The 16,501-nt window shown below is 48.1% G+C and overlaps 1 pseudogene; it reads left to right on the top strand.

The window, feature by feature from the left end:
* Nucleotides 1–258: 258 nt before the first annotated feature.
* LOC115328357 lies at nt 259–1,930 on the top strand (annotated as a pseudogene).
* The last annotated feature ends 14,571 nt before the right edge of the window (nt 1,931–16,501 follow it).

Below are 16,501 nucleotides of genomic sequence, written 5' to 3'. Positions count from 1 at the left end.
TCCAATGTAGCCAGGCTTTAAAGCACCGCCGCGTCGGCGCAGAATATAACATTTTGGCGACGAGGATGGGATATTTGTTTTAATATGTAGCATTTCCTCTTTTGTAACCCGGGATTCGGGAGGGGGCTTCACTCCGCGTCGCGGGTCAGTGGTTGAGGAAACCGGCGCGTAACTGTATTCATGAAATGTATTCCTTTTTGTTCCGGGTGAACGGTAGTCATATTTTGCGGAAAGGCCGCGTTTGATGAGTTCCGGGGGGGAGGCATTAGGCCTAGGTTTTCAGTACGTTCCATTTTCATCGTGAGATGACTTCGTCATCTTCGTCTTCGAGCGGCCCAACGGCGTTCCCGCCGCCGGCCGTCTTTTTGGCAGTGCCCGGTCCGCCGATAGTAGCTTGGCCGGCATGGAAGCGTGCTTTTCTGACTTTTCTTGACGCGTCGGCGTTGCATCTCGTAGAACCGTTCCGAAAAAAAGCCATCCTGTTTTCGCTGTTGGGCACTGAGGGCCAGCGCATCGTGGATGCATTTCAGCTGTACGAGACGGTTGCGGTGGAGGGGACTGACGAGTTCCAGGTTTTTCTGGAGGCAGTCGAGAAGCATTTTGAGTTTTCGGGTAGTATCGCGCTTGAACGCCAGAAGCTGCGCGGTTTGTTCCAACGTCCTGGCCAGTCGGTAACTGAGTTTCTTGCCGTGTTGCGCCATCAGGCTTCGTTTTGTGCTCATGGGGAACGCGCTCGATGAAAGACTTTGCGAGGTTTTCTTGGAAGGCCTGGAGTCCAGACGCGTTCAGGATCGCGTTCTGCAGGAGTGCGAGGGCAGCGAGCTGCCAACGCTGTCGCGGGCTATCCAGATCGCTCGCCAGTACGAGCAGAGAGCGAAGACGGCCGCAAGTTTTCGGCGGCGAGAGTCGCAAGTCCCGGTCGCGGCAGAAGTCCAGCGTGTCCAGATCGAGGAACGTCAAACGGCAGCAACACAAGATGGCGGCCAAGCGTCGTCTTCTTCGATCGAGCATGGGCAAGATGGCTACAGCGGCTACCCTCCCTGGCCTCAACCTGGCTACCCCCCGTCGCAGCTTGGACCCAGGATTCCTTGGGCTCCGGTGGCCTCCGGTCACGTGCCCCGTTTTCCGGCGAGGGTGTTCCAGCCTCAGCGTGGGCGTGAGCCCGCTCCGCCTCGGACGGGTGGGATTGGAGCAGACGACGCCTGCTACTTCTGTGGACGCCGCCGTCATGATCGGGCGGTTTGCCCGGCGTCTCAAGCGACATGCTTCTTATGTGGAAAGTGGGGACACTTTGCAGTGGCGTGTCAGAGTCGTCGCCCGCCGGCGGCTGCCTTCACCTACGATCGGCGACAGGCATCGTTCCCGGTTCAAGGCCGTGGTACTCGGCGGACCTTCGCCGACAGACAGTTCAGAGGGGACCGGCCTGGCCGGGTGAACGTGGTCGGCCAGTCGCTGTCTCCTGAGGAGCTGCCAAGCGTCAGGCTGACGGAGGAACCTGTGGTCGTCGGGACGGCCGAGCGACGAGAAGGCGGCAGCATGCGTCGTGACGCCTTCATGGCCGAGATCACGGTAAATGGGACCCCTCTTCGTCTTCTTGTTGATACCGGTTCATGTGTGTCGATCCTAAATGAACGCATGTTTAACGAAGTTAACAAGCAGCGGAGGATAAAGTTACATGCGCCGTCGATGCCTCTCGTCCACTATTTGCAAGAGACCATTCCGGTACTTGGATGTTTTGTGGGACAAGTAATTTTTAAGAACCGCTGGACAACGTTGGAGTTTTACGTAACCAAGACTGGACGTTCGTTACTCGGCATCGACGCGGTCCGCGAGTTGCAACTGGTGTTGAATGGCGCTAAACATGAGTGTTTGTATGCGAATGCAGCTCACGGAGGAGGAGCATCACAGCGGGATGTGAGGCCCATGCCCAACCAGCAGCGACGACCGTTCACCGCGTCGTCCTGTCAAGCATCGCAAGTCCCTGGTTCTCGACCAGCGGCAAGTTCCAGACCTTCATTTGCGGAGAACCCGTCTCCTGCTTCATCGGTCTCTGAAGAGACCACACCTAAAGTCTTCGAGGACGAGTCAAGTCCGCAACGTCATCCTGAGAGTCAAGGGCTCCATAGTCCGCAACGTCATCCTGAGAGTCAAGGGCTCCATAGTCCGCAACGTCATCCTGAGAGTCAAGGGCTCCATAGTCCGCAACGTCATCCTGAGAGTCAAGGGCTCCATAGTCCGCAACGTCACCCTGAGAGTCACGGACTACACGGTCCACAAGATCATCCGGGGAGTCAAGCGCCCCAAGGTATGCAGCGTCATCCAGAGAAATCCAGTCCTTCAACGAGCCTTGTTGGTGGTTCCTCGAAGCGAGACGCATCCAAGTTGCCACCTGGCTTCGAAGATTTTGAACATCTTTTTAGCCCGGGGTTGGGTCTGCTGAAGAATCACTCGCACAAGGTCAAGGTGCGGCACACAGTTCCACCAGTCCAATCAAAGCTCCGTCGCCTCCCGATGACCCTAAGGGATCGGGTTTCCGAAGAAATTTTCAAGCTGGAGCGAGAGGGCGTAATTGAACGTGTCGAAGCCTCCGAGTGGGTGTCACCTATTGTTGTCGTCCGCAAGCCCGATGGCAACATCCGTATGTGTGTGGACCTACGAGCTCCGAACCAGGCCGTTGTCATTGATTCATTTCCACTTCTTGCATCAATGAACTGTTGAACTCTCTACGGGGAGCGGCGATCTTCTCCAAGCTGGATTTGGCGTCCGCCTACCATCAAGTCCGTCTCGACCCGGTGAGTCGTGATCTCACGTCTTTCATTACCCACGAGGGGTTATTTCGCTTTAAGAGAGTTTGCTTCGGGCTGGCATCCGCACCCGCAGCTTTCCAGCAACTCATGTCCAAAATCCTAAAGGATTGTCCAGGCGTTCAGTTCTATCTGGACGATATCATCGTTTATGGATCCACTTTGAAGGAGCACGATGAGAATCTCCGTCGTGTCTTGTCTCGAATTTCCCAAGCAGGAATGAAGCTAAACCGTAAAGGTGTTTTCCAAGTACAGGAGCTCTCATTTTTGGGACACCATCTTTCCGTGAAAGGTTTAGCACCCCTGTCATCCAAGGTAGATGCGGTCCTAAATTTTGCAACTCCCTCTGATGCAGTGAAGTTAAGAGCATTTTTAGGGCTGGTAGAGTACTACAGCAAGTTCATCCCTCATTGTTCCACCATCGTCGAACCGATGCGTCGTCTCCTACGTAAAGGAGTTCGTTTCAACTGGTCTCCGGAAGTCGAGGCCAGTTTTCAGAAAGTAAAGACTTCCATCCAAGAAGCTCCAATTTTGGCCATGTTTGACCCGACGTTGCCTATCGTCGTGGCCACAGATGCTTCTCAGTACGGTCTCGGTGCTGTTTTGCAGCAGCTGTATGGTAGCCAGCTTCGTCCTGTAGCCTTCGCGTCTCGCTCGCTAACTGATGCAGAGCGAAGGTATTCCACGGGCGAGAAGGAAGCTCTCGCATGTCTTTGGGCGTGTGAAAAGTGGCACGCGTATCTGTGGGGAAGGTCTTTTGTCATTCGTACTGACCATCAGGCGTTGGTCACGTTGCTGTCCAACAAAGGTTCCGGAATCCGTCCTCTAAGGATCACTCGTTGGTCCTCCCGACTTCTGAATTACAATTTCAAAATGAAGTTTCAGAAGGGCGCCACCAACGTCGTTGCTGACGCGTTTTCACGGTTGCCAGTGTCTGACACTGAGGAGGGCATGAGATTCGACGAGGAAGTTGTTTCCGTCGTAATGGTTCCTTTGTCGAAAGGCGGTTTTCAACAGGCTACGGCCAATGACATAGTTCTTCCTTCAGTCATCCGCTATACTACCTCGGTTTGGCCTGAAGATCGTAAAACCAATCCAGATCTCCGGCCTTACTATCACGTCAGAGACCAACTGTCGCTGTACAACGGTATTTTGTACAAGGGAGAAAAACTTGTCGTCCCTGTCGAGTTTCGAGACCGGATCATGGAAGTAGCACACGAAGTTCATCAGGGGATCACAAGAACCACAAGTGTGATCCGGGAACACTACTGGTGGCCGTTGATGAATGAACACATAAAGAACAAGATCCAGAACTGCACGGTGTGCCATGCTACCGACAAACCAGTGAAGGCTGCACCGGCTCCCTTGCAGCCCATCCAGTTTCCAAGTCAGCCCTGGGAAAAGCTAGGAATCGACATCGTGGGCCCGGTTGATCGTGCACCGGCCAGTCAAAGGTTTTTTTTGGTACTCATAGATTACCACTCCAAGTGGCCAGAAGTTCAAGCCACGTCTTCTGTGACTTCTGCGACTGTCATCAGCTTTTTGAAGAACGTTTTTTCACGCGAGGGACTGCCCTGCGAGATTGTGTCAGATAATGGAGTACAGTTTACCTCCCATGAATTTCAAGATTTCTTGCGTCAACATGGCATCAAACATAGGAGAACGTCATTATACCACCCCCAATGTAACGGGCAGGTGGAAAGATTTAACCGAGTCCTGAAGTCGTGCCTTCAGTTAGCTGTTGTACAAGGTCGTCCACTTCCAGATGCCGTCCGAGACCACCTGGAAGCGTACCGACGTACGGTACATCCTGCAACAGGATTTGCACCATCCTTTCTCCTTCATGGACGAAATCATCGGTCTAGACTAGACGTACAAGGCATGCCGACTAGGACGGTACCTGACGATCTCTTGGAACGTCGAGCTCAGCTACAAGGAAGAGTACAGCGCTATCAACAAAACATGAAAGATTATTCTGACCATCGTAGAGCGGTACGACACCCTCAGTTTCATCCTGGGCAGGCTGTTCGCGTATTCAAGCCCACCCATCACAACAAGTTGCGGAGTACATATACAGAACCACAACGGATACATGCACAGTTAGGACCTGCTACATATCAACTCGCTGACGGTAGGAAATGGAACGCAGCGAAGCTTGCAAAGTCCATACAGCTGCCTCCAGCACAAGTTCCTGACTACGGTTGGGATGATGATGAAGATGACTTGTATATACCTCCTGCAACTCCAGTGGTTCCTGTACTGACCCCTGTCCGTGGAAGCACTTCAACGTCCCAAGTACCAATTGTCTTTTCTTGCCCGGAGGGTTCCTGTAACCCCGCAGCGTCTGGTCTCTTGGGGAGACAAGGTTCATCTGCTGCACCCATGGCAGGTGCACCTCGCCATGCAGCGCTGGGTTCTCCCAAGGAGCCAGATCTGTTTGCTGCGGCAAAGTTTACAGTTCCGGTTGCTGCGGCCGAGTCTCCTGCTCCGCGTGCTGTACCGGGGCCTGTTCCTGGACCTGTTCCTGGAACTGTTCTTGGAGCTGTCCCTGGGCCTGCCTCTGTTCCTGGGGGCCCTGCTCCTGTTTCTGAAGGGAATCTCGGGTCGGCTGTACCCGACATGATCGGGATCTCTGCACCTGAGCTCTGCCCTGCTTCCGTGGCAGACGCTGGACAGTCTGTGGAGCCTGACAGGCTTGTCAGGCCTGTTCCTGAGGCTGCGGTCAGGCCTCTCCCTAAGCCTGTACTCAGGCATGTTCCTGAGGCCGAGATCAGGCCTCTCCCTGAGCCTGGTCCCGGTCCTGTTCCGGCGGTCAGGCCTCTTCCTGGGCCCGTGGTTGTTGCTGCTCCGGACGCTGTGCCAGGGTCATCACCAGAGTCCGTGGTTGCAGAGCAACTACCTGTCTCCGATCTGGCAGTTTGCCCAGACACACGGGCAGAACTGCTCGTTTTGCCGTCGCCAGAAACGAGTACACCTCTGGAGTCTTCGGGAACGAGTACGCCATCTATGCCTCCACTTGAGGATTCAGTGGAAGAACTCACGACCGAGTTCCACACACCACCCACGATCTCCGAGCCATCTACAGCTCCTCTACCACCAGCGAGGCAATGTCGGCCAATACGCCAGAGAAGACTTCCGCTGAAGTTCAAAGACTATATTCTTGCACTTGGCGATGATAGTTTTCAGTCAGATTCGGAGTACAGTGACTAAGACTTTTGTAGTTATATTTTCGTAAAAGGTCAATTTTGGTATAAACTTTAGGTAGATATAGAACATTAAAAGCATATCACTGTTATAGCAAAACCTTGGCCAAGGTAAAAATGTCCATGACAAACACAATATTCTAAACAATAACCAAACTAACAAACTAACAGTCAACACTACAATGTGTCATGGACATTAAAATAGGTATGGTTGGATGTTTCATTTTCTTCCCAGGAGGAGGAGAGATGAGAGTGCTCTAAGTTGAAATATGACTCTTGGAATGAAATTTTGATCGTCACGTGACTAGTATGATGCAACCTGAACTTTCAGTGAAAACCCGTTTTGTTCGGATGACTTGTTTAGGATTTTGTTGAATTTTCCGTGTCGTGCACACAAAGAACGTTTATGAACAATCTTTTGCGAATTTCATATTTTTTTTTTTGTGTTTCAACGAACAATTTCAAAACCAATATTTCCAGTGAAATAACGCAATTTTCGGGTGGTGAAGTGTTTTGATTTTCGTTATTTTTTCACATAACGAATGTATAACGTAAGTCTTCCTCCCACAATTTTCTTATTTTTTTTAAGGGAGGGAGAATGTAGTATTTTGATTTGCACGAGATGGCGCTACTTGACATCTCCTTTTTGAAGTAGCCATCTCGTGCATCCATGTAAAAGAATAAAAAGGACAGCACGCGACGGCATGAGCCGCGCGTGATCTGCGGCCTCATCGGCCAGTGTTCGCCCCGCTCCTGAATCCGTAGGTTGTCCTTTCTTCTCGCTCCGGCGACCGTCCAGGTCCGCTCGGGGCATGTAGTTTCCCGGCTACGTCGAACGTGAGTCACCGCCGCTTGCGTCCAATGTAGCCAGGCTTTAGAGCACCGCCGCGTCGGCGCAGAATATAACATTTTGTACAATCGTTTTCTAGGGATGCAAGCTGTTCCATTGTTACTTACCCTAATTATGATTTCTTCCCTATGGACCCGCTTGTGTTTGATTTTGATGGGATTGTTAAGCTGATTGACAACCTCAAAGTGTCTTCATCATGTGGTATTGATAATATTAACACTAAGTTTCTAAAGAATACTAAAATTTAGAGTGCAATTTTTCTTACTAAGATTTTTGAGCAATCTATTCTTACTGGTGTCCTCTGAAGATTGGAAAACTGGCAAGGTGGTTCCACTTCATAAATCAGGTGTCAAACACTGCCCCGACAATTATAGACCCATTTCCATAACCAGTACTCCTTGTAAAATGTTAGAGCATATTATTTATTCACATCTTGTTAAATATCTCGAATCCAACTCTTTTTTCTCGTCCTCACAGCATGGCTTTCGTAAATTTCTTTCTTGTGAAACACAACTTCTTGTCTTTACTAACGATTTATTTTCATTACTTGATCATTAATCCCAGGTTGACTGTATTTTTCTTGATTTCTGCAAAGCGTTTGATAAAGTTTCTCACCAACTACTACTCTTCAAGCTTAGCAAACTAAATCTTGACCCTCAGATACTAACTTGGATTGAGTGCTTTCTTACTAATCGTTCTTAGTTTGTTCATCTAAATAACTCTAATTCTTCGGTGTCTTCTGTTACTTCTGGAGTCCCTCAAGGCTCCGTTCTAGGTCCTTTGTTATTCCGCATTTACATCAATGATTTGCCGTTGTGTGTCTCATCATCGCTTAGTTTGTTTGCGCATGACTGCGTTATTTATCGTAAGATTACAAATGATTCTGACTCTCTCCTTCTTCAAAACGACTTAAATGCTGTTCTTGATTGGTGCAAGCTGTGGTCCATGGCACTTAACACTAGAAAATGTAAAACAATGAAAGTGTCTCGCCGTAACGCTTCGCCTTTTATCTATCATCTTGATAACGTTTCTTTAGAATGTGTGACTTCATATAAATACCTAGGTGTGCATATTACTTCTAACCTCTCCTGGCATATTCATATTAACCACATCATTGTTAATGCCAATTCGATGCTAGGCTACCTAAAACGTAACTTTTCTCTAGCGCCAGTTTCTCTCAAACTAATATTATTCAAATCTTTGGTTCGCTCAAAATTAGAGTATGCAGCTCCAATCTGGGATCCTGGTCAGACGACGCTCACTTCTCATATTGAGTCACTTGTGAACCGCGGCGCTCGTTTCATACTAAATAATTATCACCGGTCAGCTAGTGTATCATCCATGAAATCTCTTCTCTCCTTGCCACTACTTTCTTTGCGCCGTAGGTGTTCTCGCCTATGTCTTTTCTATAAAATATACAATTCTAACCTCATTCTTAAAGAGAAGGTCTCCCTCGTCCCAACTTACGTTACTCCACGCATTGATCATCAGTACAAAGTCGGCGTTCCTCATTCCCGAACCTCAGCCTATCACGATTCTTTCATTCCTAGGACATCACCAGAGTGGAACCACCTTCCGGCGTCATTAATATTATTACCCTCGTTAGATGTGTTTAAAAGTGCTGTTACTAATTATTTTTGCGAAAATGACACGTGACTTATAATGTCTTCTATTACTGTTTGTTGTTGTTTTTTTCACTCACTCCCCTCTGTAACGCCCACAGGGCCTTGAGGGTATGTAAATAAACAAATAAAAAAAGAAATAAAATGTTCTGACCCCTCTTGCAGTGGAAGTTGCCGAAACACGCCTGCGTAATGACTCCACACTTTCGTCACGGACATCTCTTACAGTTGAGGATATTATTATTCTTTTGCGTTTTTGTCTAAATCAGTCGCATTTCACCTTCCGTGGACAATCCTATCGTCAGATTGAGGGTTGCCCCATGGGTAGTCCGGTATCTGTGACCTTAGCTAACCTTGTAATGGTACACATAGAGCAAACCGCGTTAGAAGTAAAAGCATGCCCTGTCAAATTCTATCGTCGTTACCTAGATGCACTTTCGTTGTTTTGAATGAGGATCACGTTGACAACTTCCATGCAACCCTAAACAGCATTGAACCTTCCATACAGTTCACGCGAGAAGTAGAACAAAATAACACGTTACCTTTTCTGGACGTAACTGTTTGCCGAAGTGACACCGGTCAGATTGAAACCACCGTGTATCGTAAACCTTGTGATACCGGTAATTTTTGAGTTTCAATTCTCACCGCCCTGTCGAACATAAGCGAGTGTTGTAAAAACTTTAATTAGCCGATCAGAACATTTCCCTTCAAATTCAGATTTACGAGCATTGGAAGTTTAGACTGTTATCGGATCCCTTTTGAGGCGCGGGTATTCACAAGGTTTTATTGAAAACACCCGTAAACAGATGCAGCAGGGAAGAACAAAAGAGACTAATAATTAGAAAGCAGGCGTGTTGACTATCCCTTACGTAAAAGGCGTCTCAGAATCTATTCGCCGGTCCCTCCTTCCACTAGGTATACGAACAACCTTCAAACACCACATCAAATTACGTGACCTCATTTCGAAGCCAAAAGATCCAACCCCTCCTGAACCTCAAAGTGGTATTGTATACAAAGTGAACTGTCAGGACTGTGACAAATGTTACATCGGAGAAACTGGCCGCGAACGGAGTACCCACCTCAAAGCGCACAAAAGAGACGTGGAGAAGGCAACACATGCCACAAGATCAAAAATTGAACTGGTGGACCATAGTTGGACGACTGGTCACACTTTTGACCTTGCGAATGCTGTGACCCTGGCACGCGAACAACGGTGAGGCCCCAAAAGATTTCTGGAATCGTGGTGTATTCGCAGTGACCCATCCGCCTGCAATTCTAACCGCGGCCCCCTCCCCGACGTGTACACCGACATCCTAAAATAACTTTTCATTTAGTTTCCCATCCACGATGGATGTAACAGAAGTTGAAGCGGCTGTAGACGATGATGCCATGGAAGAAGAATTCGGCAGAACCAGCGCTACGGAGGAAGAGAAGGAAGAAGAAGCGTTGGATTGCTGGTATACTTCGTTTCAGCTTCGGTCCAGACGCAGCCGATGCTACAAGCGCGAGCATGTGGCCCAGAACAGTGCTTGCACTGCACGAGCGCGCGTGCTTGGCAGGGATGCTGAAAGGCCGGAGCTCGCTCTTGTAACTTTGGCTGCGTCTGGACCGAAGCTGAAACGAAGTATAGCTAGTCAGGTGTTCCCAGGCCGCACTGATGATGTCTTCCGCACAGGAGACGAAACGTCTGATAAACTATTGGTTTTGTTATGCAAGTCGGAGGTATTTGTTCTTAATCATGATTCCCGGCTTTTGGAACATTTTTGCACGGACAAAAGAGAACGGCGTCAAAATAGCACTGCGACAAAACAGCACAGCGTTAAAACAGGACATTCACGATATAGCTAGGTATTGGCGTTTTCGGTGTTTATTATTTTGAAATTCGGCGTACTTTTTTTTCAGTTTTTATTCCAAATAGAAGTCTTCCGTTTGTCGCGATGAATTTATGTAGACCCCATAGACTACTCGGTCCTTTTCGGTTTATTGACGAAAACCAGTCTACTGACAAAAATGCAATATTTAAAAGCGTTTCTTTATAATGTATAGTGACTAAACCAGGTACTAGTCTTGTTATTTGTTTCTGTCTGTGGCAGCCGACGCGACCTGTTCTGCAAAACGCACTGCAGGGGCCCTATTGTGAGCTGACATTATCGTCGTGTGCTCGTATTTGTACAAAGGACGAACATGAGCTTCACTACCACTTTTGTTGGGGAGGCAAATGTCAAAATCCAGAAATGTGCAAGTGTTGCACTCAGTGCGTTTTTTCCCCCATTTTCACCACTGCGAGAAGTGGTAAATTCGCGCCGACCACAGAAATGACAATAAAACTACCGTATTTATAGTGTACGGAAACTAGGGGGTGTTCAAAAATGTGCGGCATTTCCGGACGCCTCTCATTTTCATTGCTCAGTTCGCGATTAAAGTCTCTTCTTTCAACAGAGAATTCGGCACACAAATATTTATCAGGCGAAAAACCCAGGTTTTGTCCTGAAGACCCCTGCGCCCCCGGAGCTTTTGTTGAAAGTTGAACCGATCTCGGAGACAAGTTGAGAAATACGCAAGGAAGTTGTCATACGGTCAGTAATGAGTCGGATCCCCCCCCCCCCCCTCCCAGCCCTCCAAACGCCCTAAAAATACTGACCTTTCTTAGTTAACAGTGACTTTCGTTTTCTGCTGACTATCAACGACACGGACAGGTCTGACGAACGTACCAACAACAGCTTCGCTATAAAAGGAGGTTCCAAGAATTGCACTTCATTGTTTAAAACTTTCCGCCGTCACCTTACGGGAATACTTTGCGCTGGATGCCGATCGGTTACTCCTGGGCCCGTTTGCTCGAAACGCTAACCGTGGCTAAAGTTAGCCGTAGTACCTAGGAGAGGATTTTGAAATCACGTGACTGGCTCGGTAGGGATGCGGGGAAACATGGCGGTGCCCCGGTGAGTGAGCGCCGCTCGCTTTGGAACTACTATGTCGTGGTAGCTGCAATATCGGGACCGTTAGTCAGCAATGAATGGTGCAGAAAGCTTTCACTATGCCTTACCTCACTTAAATCGCAAAGCATGAGCAATGACCTTGCCGCATTTTTTAGATAGTCTTTCGGTTCTGGCTATTCATAAGCCTAAATGAACGCAATATTTGTCGGCATGGCAATAGAGAGTTTTAGTAGACCGTTTTCATCTTCCGCTCCGCTCTGAGGGTGCCAAACTGCGCATGCGCAGCCCGCTTCGCCGGAATGGAAAGCGAAAGTCCAAAAACGCGTTTTAGTAGAGCGTTTTTCTTCAGCGTAAGAGCGTTTTGAGCGGGTTCGAAAAATTTGCTTGCGTAGCCCCACAAGTGGACGTTTATAGTACTAGTAAGACAAAAAAACCTAAGCGTTAACACCAAGAGAGTAAAAGGGAGCGTGATTGTAGAGGTAGTAAAAACGAAGGCGACAATAATGAACACAAAAGAGTAGTCACACACCTGAAGAAATATTAAGCTATAAAATATAAATATAATCGTTCCACCTTGTGTGCGAGTGAAGCCGAAGGTATAAGCATGAGCATGTTGCTCTAAACGGTACTTGCACTACACGAGCGCGCGTGCTTATCAAGGACGCTGAAAGGCCGGCACTCGCTTTTGTAGCTTCTGCTCCACTCGAATTAAAACTGAAACAGATTTGCTTATTTGAAGTAGAAAAATAAGAAAAAAGGACGAAGTTTGCGCATTGCGAGTACATCCTTTTGCGTAGTACGAGTACAGTGTTGCTCATGGCTAGCAAGGCATCTGCACGATGAATCCCCGCTGTTCTCAAGGAAGGAGACTTCTAATAACGAGATTAAGCTGGCGAGACATCGAATCTATGATTCGTATCCCTCGTGCCATCAAGCGCCGAAGCTTCCTTTCCGAACGCGGTTTGCTGGATATTTCCAAAGTATAAAAGAAACCCTTTAGGAAGCTATCCTGCTTAAAGAAGGACCTGGCTGTTCTGCATTCGGGCCTCCAAATACCAGCACCCGACAGATCGGCGCAGGATGTTGCCAATCTGGCGAGACGCATTGCTCGGTTCTTCCTCGTCTGGCCTATCCCAACCGTCTGTTCGTACTTGTATGAGCGTTTGGACGGAACTTGTCGGTGTTCTTCAGTTCTGTGAACCTCATCGTGGGTCACATCAACGAGAGGTTCGGCCACCTGCTCGCTGACATGAACAAACATAGGTGGTTGACCCTGGCGAAACTGGAGCTGTGCTCACAGGTGAGACCCTGCATGGTTTGTGTAAACTTCGCGTTTCCATTGTTTCTAGCGCAGCTGCTCTGTCTGGTGAAAAGTTACTTTTTTCTATACGCCAAAGGTGTACATGGGCAGTGTCAGGACAAGTCACGACGAGCGCGTTCGCAATCTATGAGTATTAGTAGGGCACTTTGATGAGCCCTCTTTGCTCTACTTTACGCTCTGCGAGAAGCATCGTCCCCACCGCGCATGCGTGGCCCGCTCTGAGTTGGAGCGTATAGTTAGCGAAATGAGCGTGCGCTCCGCTTCACAAGTTGTAGAGTGGACTGCCCTCAACGTCCTTAGCGTGATCGCTTAGATCTCAAGATGGCTGCACTTACTCAATACGCGTCGATGTTTTTGACCGTGACCTCAGCTTGAAAGAGGCCGTATCAAGAAGTAAAGCGTACGCCCCGCGCGTCAAAAGTAAACCATTCGATTTGAGTTCTATGTAACACTAAACAGCATAATCAGACGAAGTGAACGAGTATCACTTTGCAACCAGCACGGCGTCGGTAAAGCCGTCGCGTTTTGTGGACGCCCTATGGCTATGCAGTCAGATGTACGGGTGCGCGTGCTTGAACGCCAATTATATCTGTGCATGCGCCCTCCTGTCGAAAATGCCACTGAAAGCTGACCGCGAGCATAGCGTTCGCAAGCTGCACCAAAGAAACCATTCCCCCTCTAAGCTTTATTTATTCACACTCGCTCGCAACTTTTGAATTGTTTAACTTTCCTCAAGAAATGTTTGCATTGGATTTCCTTGGTAGATTTAGAAAATAATAGAAACTTGAATGCAGCCTTTTTTGAAAGTGCAACCCATGGTGCCACTAGTCTTCGAGGCCGCCTTATTTTGGCCAAGTGTCTAGGGAGCAAGAGAGCTACGTCATTGTTTGTCGCGGATGCGAGTCTAAATGTATTAGACACGAATGCTGCGTCAATACTGAATATGAAATGGGTTCTAGTCACAAGTTTGGCACTAAAAGCGATGCCCAAAATACGGCGGCCGAATATGTTACCCGGTGGTGTTTTGAAACGAGTTACCAATAACGGTCGAAAGAATATTCCACGTCAATTTTTGTCTGGTAAAAACCAGACAGGCATAAACAATGCAAAATTTAGCAAACACAACCCTGGACTTTTAAGCGATAGTGGTAGATTAGAATAGTTTTTAGAAGTTTCGTTTTGAATTCCGGCGTAGCGGGCCTCGCACGCACAGTTTGACGGCCTCAAACCTTAGCAGAATTAAGGAACAACTATATATATATATATATATATATATATTAATTTACTATACCCAGTTTTTTACAACCCTAAAATGGAAATACGCTTTATCTTAGAGGAGTAACAAGTCCCATATCACATGTTTTGGTAGTGTTTAAATACTGCTGTGTTGTAAGAGTGTTTTGTTTTTGTCTTTTTTATTAGGCCGTCAAGGACAAGGGAACACCCCTGAACAACTGTTGGGGTTTTGTTGACCGCACAGCATGCCCATATGCCGTCCATCAAAAAAAATCAGAAGAAGACCACAAGAGGGTGCTCGTCGTGAAGCACCAGGCAGTGATGTGCGCAGACGGCATAATTTGACGGCTGGAAGAAACCTACAAAGACCATGGGCATTTTTTTGTTTGTTTAATATTAGAATGCATAAAATTATCACAGTAAATCATGTTCAAGCTTTTGTACTGAGCGAAATACCTGTCCAACTGGGCTGAAAGGCATCTAGAAATATTTTAATAAAAAAACGTTTACTAACGACTCCCATTTTACTGCTCAGATGTGCGTGTGAATATTGCATCTAACCAAATTACAGTGTTACTGTTGAATTCAGCATTGTAAAAGTAGACTATGTTGCGTGGCCTTCTATTGCAAGAAAAGACCGTAGCACAAGTGAGGCAGAAACTGGGCAGGAGCTTAAGCTGAAAAACGCACTTTCATAAACACACAAAAGAAACAAAAAAGTGTATAATCAAGCAAAATGGTTCCATGTCGCCCCCCAAGGCAGATACATACACTGCGCTCCACTGTTAATACGAACACGAAAAAAATCGCTTCTATTTGCAGTTTATTTCTTTGACAGCTATTGAAAAAGCTGAAAATCTGTCGTTCAGATTAGTGCCCCAAACGAGCGCTTTATTCCACACCAATAGGCAAATGTCAGCCCCTCGAATTTAAGGTGAAAAATGAAAACAGGATATTGATCGTTACCACTAACAGTGTCGCGCAGTGTACATAAACACCAAGGCACCATATCACAAACCGAAGCATACGAAGAAGAAAGACTCATTTCATTGGGAAAAAAAAAGTAGAGATATAAATGGAGCACTCGCTTTCACTAATTTTCACTGTCTTGCTGCCTGAAGTAACCAAACAAAATATCTGTCCGTTTGCCGACTGCTTTAGTGTTTGGTCTTTAACCATTCATTTTTGGCTCTGGAGAGCCGCGGCACCGCGGAAAGCAGCAGCGCGTGCCACCGAGGCCCGCGGTGCCGCGTCTAGGGAACATGGTAATGTGATGAGCATATACGTGCAAGATGACGACGACATAGGTTGTTGGTATTGGGGAGGGTGGCAGTCCGATTCGCAGAAGTCCAGACTTCGTGGAGGCGGGTTGGGCGGGTGAGCAGCGAGTTATGAGGATCTTGCACGCCGTTCGATCAGTGCATGAAGGAGCACCAGGAACATAATGGCGCTATTGCTCACTTGGGTTCACTGGGGTCAAAGAATCATGCTCCAAAGAGGTAGTCCAGCCGAAGTAGAAGCTGCCGCCTCCGAGGAACCGAGGCCCAGGGCTCAGATTGAGACACCGCCGTCGCCCGGTGTGTCATCCTCTCAACGTCGTCGTCGTCATCTCGCATAGAAAAATCGAGCCCGCTGGCTTAGACAAGGCAGCACCTGTTCTTACCGTTCAGAGCCGTGAAAGGATTACGGCCAGCGATTTCTCGAAGCAGCCAGAGGTTCTTGACTACCGTGAAACGTTTTCTGGGGGACGCCTTTTCAGACAAAGTCTGCGCAGCTTCTTAGTGCAGCGAGGTTCATAAGGGTCAAGCGCGCCCCCAAGCATGATTTCAAATAGCGAGCACCCACCTTTCCGGAAAAGCACCATCTAGTGAACCTTTACTGAGAGTGGAACGTACTTCTCAAAATGGCGACGAAGGTTGGACATTTGAGAAAAGGTACATGGAAGTGACGTAATGCAAAGGAGGAGCGTATCCTAGCAACACTCACGTGGCGGCTCTGCCCACTTTCACGCCGCTACGTCATCGCAAACTTGACATCCGTCACCCGTTTCAGCGACGTCCGGAGCCAACCACCGACGAGCGGAAGTAGCTACGCACTCCCTGAGGCGTCCCTACGCGCGGGATACGGGGTAGGATTTACTACGACGCGGGGAGCAGTTCCTGCGTTTAGCGAGGGAACGGCAACCAATCCTGTGCGTCGCTGGCCGTCGCATCTGTTCTAGTACAGGTAAAAGTATTGAAAAACAATCAAAACCTTTTGGGCGTTGTTAAAACAAACCGCTTTTTTGTACCCTTTTGCAATACATTTAAGAATTAATTGGAGAGAAAGTTGTTCCAATATTATGCGGAATGTGCGCTACGCGCCTTCTTCAAACCAAAATGTCGAACCACGAGGAGCCGGGTGTGCCGGGGGCAGCGGAGGGGTCAGCGGAACCAACGGGGAGCGCGCGAGTGACGGCTGCTTTAGTCAGGAACAATTTTTTTTATCTTTCGAAAACTTGCTATTGCTGTGCTGAAATAAGAATGTTTG

Source organism: Ixodes scapularis, unplaced genomic scaffold (genome assembly GCF_016920785.2).
Source record: "Ixodes scapularis isolate PalLabHiFi unplaced genomic scaffold, ASM1692078v2 PGA_scaffold0__279_contigs__length_252992795, whole genome shotgun sequence".
Classification (NCBI taxonomy): Eukaryota; Metazoa; Arthropoda; class Arachnida; order Ixodida; family Ixodidae; genus Ixodes; species Ixodes scapularis.
The sequence above is the reverse complement of the archived record's forward strand: the minus strand, read 5'-3'. Positions and strand labels throughout refer to the sequence as shown.